Genomic DNA, 6,519 nt, shown 5'->3' on the forward strand with positions numbered 1-6,519 from the left:
TTAATGCTGGAAATAAAACAAGCAGTTAGTTAAAGTTAATAACACTTTGTATCAAAGTTTGTGAATAATTAATTATATCTCTTGCCTCTCGCATAACATCTCATACAAGGTGTTTAATTCGTTGTCAGTCCTTTGTTCTGTTGTCTCCCCAGCGTTGAGGAATATTAAAGGGTGAGAGGTCTTTCAAACACTGCCATTTCATTATGTAGCCCCCTCCGAACTTCAGTCAGTTCTGTAAGGGTTTGATTCATATTCTCCCATTGTTGGTGATAATCATTGGCTTCATTTTAAACATCAGCCATCAACTTTGGCATTGAGGAGAGACTGTTAAAAAAGAAAAAAAACAATAATTGTTAATCATGTAGTTATTTGGTTCTATATCAAACAATGTATAATTAATCGTTGAAACAACAAAAAAAAACTTACCTCTTTTGTGAAAAAGATTGAAACTTGGCTGGTTGTAAAGAATCATCTTCAAAGTTGAAAGACATTCTTTTAATGGAGCAAGCTCAAGTGAGATTCAGTTAATATAGCTTGAGTGTTGGGCCTTTTATAAGACTGGTTGGTGGATGTGGTTTCCTTTAGAAATTCCCTGGGCATGCCTGGGCAAGCTGAAGATGATGTGATATTGACAGCCGTGATACCAAAACTGAGAGCAAAACTCTTCAAGGGATTAATATTTTTAAAACGTAGCAGTCAAACAGGTTTTCATTGGAATGGATTAACATATACAACCCTGGTATAAGTATAAATGGAAAAACATCATGAATGTAAGAAATATCAAATAAGTATTGTTGAAGAAATAACAGGGGTGAAGGTAAATAAAACAAATAAGTGAATAAATTTAAATACGAATAAGTTAAGAGGCTCTGTACGAGTACAGTAATACCCCGGCCTACGTCATTAATTGGTTCCATAAGCCGTGATGTAACTCGGTTTTTGACGTAAACCGGGCGTAATGCCTTTTAGCTCTTTCACGAGCCTCGATCTTGTATACAAAAAAAAAAAAAAAAAAGCCTTAAAATGAAGACGAACCGTAAAACTAGTCAATAACTCGCGAAAGTATATAACTATCGCTAAACCTTAAAGAACACTACAAACACATTTTAGTCATTTTTTTAATGAGTAATGAACACAATTAATAAATGAATTTGTAAAGAATAAGAAATAAAATTAATAAGATTGTTATTCACATTAAACATGGCGTCTCTTCTGAACACAAACACACATTTTAGCAGTCTTATCCAGCGGCGCTTTTTCAGTGACGTATGCGAGAATACGTTCCCTATCATGAATGATGGTCGATACCGTCGACGGTGGCAGCCTTAAGGCATAGACCTTATCGCGAATCGGTAAATATCAACAGAGGGCACTCCACCGCAAAGCATGATGGGATCGAAAAGGGGGCAAAGGTAAACAGAAGAGGAAGCGTCTGTCTACGATCGACGCTGTGTTTACGGAAAGGAAGATGACTAATGTGAAACAAAATTCAGCGTTTTTTGGCATTAAAATCCAGCGATTTAAAGAAATATTTGAGGGAAAGGGGGGTTCCCTATGGAGAAGAGAAACAACCTGCTTATGCAAGAACAGTTCCTGAATGTTGAAACCTCGATCGGCCATACAAATATCGCCGGGCTGGAACTTGTCTACAATGTTCGTCATCTTTACAATTTTTTTGTCCGACGTGTTTCCTCCTGTAGGTTTGGAAATGTATGAAATTGTTCCGCTAGGTGTAATACCAAGCAGTCTGTCAAAGTGACAGCGACCGCCGGCGGCGCTATTGCCCCTTTCCGATCCCATGACGCATTGCGGTTCCGATTCGCGATAAGGTCTATGCGCTATCACCGACACTTTTTCACCTTTTTCATACCTTTTAATCAGATTTAACTTATCTTCCATCGTAACCACATTACACTTGGAAACACTAGCATTATCCTTCTTAGGACCTATGGCTAACACAGACACAGTAAAGGAATACTGTACGTCGCCTCTGTTTTGAATGAGAACCAGTAGTTGCGCGTACGTACAGTATACTGTACGTGCATTTTTATATTTTTTAAATGTGCTTTTTATTCTATTTTAAATTGTTTTTTTAGCTTCTTTTATTGTTAATTTATGTACTATTTTATTTATTTTAAATATATTTTTAAGGAAATTTTTTTTTCACGTCCGTAGGAGTGACGTAAAGTCGCACATAATGACGTTCGCTGAACTGAAATTTACCCTAGAAGAGTGGCGTAAAGTCGGATTTGACGTAGGTTGAAATGGCGTAAAACGGGGTATGACTGTACATTATAACCACCTTTAGAGGCCATTTTTCCCCGCAAAGCGGGGGTTGGCCTTTTTCGGGAACCGTGGTTGTTGTTGTTTTTTGGTCCCCTTTTTGAAGCAATGTTTTACGCCATAGTACAATGATAAATATGACTGTACATTGTACAATGATAAATGGGGGGAGTTAATAAGTTAAAAGAGGGAGAAAAAAGAAGTAATTTTTCAAGAGAGGGGGTTTGAGTCAATAAGTTTCCTTAATTTTCCCCATTGACTTTAATGTTAAATTTTAAGGTGTCCCAAAACCCCTCTTTTCCCCATACTTATATTTTTTTTATACATAGAGTATAAATTATTAATAAATGAATATACAGCCATTTTTTCGAGAATGTAGTTTAAAAACAAATGATCCATGGAAGAAGAAATTTTTCCAAGATTTGGCATTTGGGAAACGGGGGTTAATATTTAATCGTAAAGAAAAATAAATTATATTTACACCAAATGGGGAATTCATCCTTTCTAAAAAAAATTCAATGGAAGATAAATTATCATTTGAAAAGTTATTCTGGGGGAAAACTAATTCTTTTCAACTAGAACAGAAAATTAAAGCCGATAAGAAAAATATTACCAGAAAAGATAAAATTAAAATGTTTCTTTTTAATTCGTAGTTTGAATATTCAAACTATACAAAATTTAGAAGTAATAAATAATACATTACTCATTATACTTCTCCTTAACACCGATGTTCTGTCAATAGCCGAAATAGGTCTAACTAATTTTCACATATCAATGGTTAAAGATTATTTAGATATATAATTATGTACACACACGCAGTGAGTGAGGAGGACCTGGGGAAATTAAAAAATTGGGGAAATTATATAATTGAAATAATTGAAAATAAAAGCGAAAAATTTTTTTTTGAAAAATTGAAAATTAAACTTTTTTTCGGAAAATTAATTTTTTGGGGAATATTGAAAAATGAACCATGTTGGACCATAATAGACCATGTTGAACCATCGTTGGGGCGCGTTGAGCCAGAAGCAACATTTCCATACTACTCACCCCAGAGCGAGTGAGGCGTGCTTCGAGCTCTCCACGTCATCGAAGCTGGAGTGTTTTCCCATTCTTGTCTTTGTCAAATTTCCACTGGTTATTTTGCTGTGTACGTGTTATTGTGTGTTTCTAGTTGGTGTTGGTTTGTGGTTCGTGCAAACTTGTGTGTAATTAATCGTTTTCTGGGTCGTACCTCGTGCGCGGCCTGGTGACTTTGGGCTTCCCTCCCCCCATCGGTGTTTTGTCGGTTTGGGTTATTTCCTTCGCTGTATTGCTTGTTTCTTTTATTTTGTTTTCTCCCCCTCACCTCACCTCCCGAGACAAAGAATTCTATATTGATTCTTTCGCTCCTCCCGGACACGTGCTTGTTCGCTCTCTTCCTCGGTTTTCATGCTTCTGTTTGGATATTGTTGGAATATGTTTAAACCGCAGCCGTGATGCTGACGCCGCCCCCCCCCCCCCCCCCCCCCCCAGAATTTCCATGTTTTAAACGTTTCCCAGTGTGTATTTTGGTCAGAATAGGTACACCATATCCCTGCATGTCGTAAGAGACGACTAAGAGGGTTGGCGTCAGGAAGGGCATCCGGCCATAAAAACATTGCCTCAAAAAGAGAACCATGACAATTACAAGTACATATGGGCAGGGTACAGCCCGAAGTGGAGATCAGTTTCTGAGGTTTGGGACATGGAATGTAGGGACAATGACAGGGAGATCAGGAGAAGTGGTGGAAGTATTGGTCAGAAGAAGAGTGGACATATGTTGTGTGCAAGAGACGAGATGGAAGGGAAGTGGTGTGAGAATGGTGAAGGGTAGGCAGGGACAGAAATACAAGTTTGTGTGGCAAGGGTGCCCGGAGGGCGTGAATGGTGTTGGTGTCCTGTTTTCTGAGGAGTTTGTAGACAGTGTGGTGAGTGTGACTAGAGTGAGTGATAGGTTGATGATGGTGAAAATGATGATTGGAAAGCTCTTGGTGAACGTCATCTCGGGATATGCTCCGCAGGTTGGTCGAAGCGATGAAGAGAAGGACAAGTTCTGGTGTGCGATAGAGAAGCTGATGGAAAACGTGAAAGATGAGGAAGTTGTGGTGGGAGGAGACCTGAATGGACATGTGGGAAGGAGTATGGATGGTTTTGAGGGAGTTCATGGGGGTTACGGATATGGTGTGAGAAATGGAGAAGGTGAAAGGATTTTGGAGTTTGCTGATGGAGCTGATTTGTTGATTTGTAATACTCAGTTCCAGAAAGAGGATAATAAGCTTATTACATACACGTCAGGTGGGTCGGCGACAAACATTGACTACCTGATGGTGCGTAAGCGAGATAGGGGGCACCTCCGGGACACAAAGGTGATCCCGGGGGAGGAGGCTGTTTCACAGCACCACTTGGTTGGCTGCGACATAAGGGTGAAAGTTGCGAGGAGAGCTCAGCGGGTGAAGTACCAACCGAGAATGAAGGTGTGGAGGTTGAAAGAAGAGACAGTAAGGAGGCATTAAAATAGAGGCTGAGTAGGGCAGAAGATGATGTGGTTGAGCTTGAAAGTGGTTGGATGTCAATGAAAGCTAGTCTGTTGGGAGCCGTTGGTGAGGTATGTGGATGGACAAATGGACCACCGAGGGACTCGGAAACATGGTGGTGGGATGATGAAGTTGGAAAGAGGATTGACGAGAAGGGGAAGAAGTTCAAGGAGTGGCAGAAGGCGAAGGGTATGGGAGCAGAAAAAGCAGAGCATGAAAGTTATAAGGCAGCCAAGAAGGCTGCAAAGAAAGAGGTAGCAAAGGTGCAGGAGGCATGCAGGAAAATGTTCGGAGAACGCTTGGATTCGGAGGAGGGTCAGAGAGCGGTATTCAGGATGGCAAAGCAGATAGCGAAAGAGAGGTGTGATGTGATGGGGGTGAGTTGCTTGAAGGATGAAGTGGGACAAATCGTTGTCGACCCAGATGGAATTAAAGGAAGATGGAAAAGATATATGGAAATGCTTTTGAATACAGAGAATGAATGGCATGGCAACACAGAGAGTAACCCAGTTTTAGGACCGGCAGAGAAGATAACCGAGAAGGAAGTTGAGGAAGCGATAAAAGCAATGAAAGGTAGAAAAGCAGGAGGGCCGACGGGAGTTGTGGGAGATATGTTGAAGGCAGCAGGAAGTTGGGGTGTGAAGAGAATGACAGAGATCTGTAATCTGGTGGTGAAAGAAGGCCGCATTCCAGTGGATTGGGAACTGAGTACTCTCGTCCCTCTATACAAGGGGAAAGGTGACCCTCTGGAGTGTAGCTCGTACCGAGCGATAAAGTTATTGGAGCATGGAATGAAGGTATTGGAAAGGGTGTTGGAGAGGAGGATAAGGAAGAAAGTGAAGATCGACGAAATGCAGTTTGGATTTATGCCAGGAAGAGGAACGACAGATGTGCTTTTCATTGTGAGGCAGTTGCAGGAGAAGTACATGGATAAGAGGAAGAAGTTGTTTTTTGGGTTTGTTGATCTGGAGAAAGCATTCGATAGGGTTCCACGCAAAGTATTGACATGGGCATTGAGGAATTTAGGAGTGGAGGAATGGTTGATCAGAGTAGTGATGACAATGTACAAAAGAGCGCGCACAGCTGTAAGGACGAAGGACGGGAACAGTGGTGAGTTTGAGGTGAAGGTGGGAGTGCATCAGGGGTCGGTACTAAGTCCACTACTATTTGTAGCTGTGATGGAGGTGCTGGCTCAACGTAAAGGAGCGTTTACCATGCGAGTTGTTGTATGCAGATGATCTGGTGTTGATTGCGGAAAGTATGGATGGACTGAAGGAAAAGTTGAACAAGTGGAAGGAATGTATGGAGACAAAAGGTCTGAAGGTGAATATCGGAAAGACGAAGGTGATGGCAAGTGGTAAAGCATGTGGTGAGGTGGAAAGAACTGGGAAGTGGCCGTGTGCTGTGTGCAGGAAGGGTGTCGGAGTGAACTCCATTCAATGTACAATGTGCGCTGAGTGGGTTCATCAAAAATGTTGTGGTCTGAGAGGGTCATTTACCAGTGTGGCAGCTACATTCAAATGTAAGGTGTGCACAGAGGGAGCTGCAGATGGAGGAAATGTTGAGTTGGATCTTGGAGACGGCGTGAAGCTGGAAGGTGTGAAAACATTTTGCTACCTCGGAGACATGCTGAATGGAGAAGGTGGATCAGACTCGGCAACGGCTGCTCGAGTGAGATGTGCAT

Source organism: Myxine glutinosa, chromosome 2 (genome assembly GCF_964187855.1).
Source record: "Myxine glutinosa chromosome 2, kmMyxGlut1.1, whole genome shotgun sequence".
Classification (NCBI taxonomy): Eukaryota; Metazoa; Chordata; class Myxini; order Myxiniformes; family Myxinidae; genus Myxine; species Myxine glutinosa.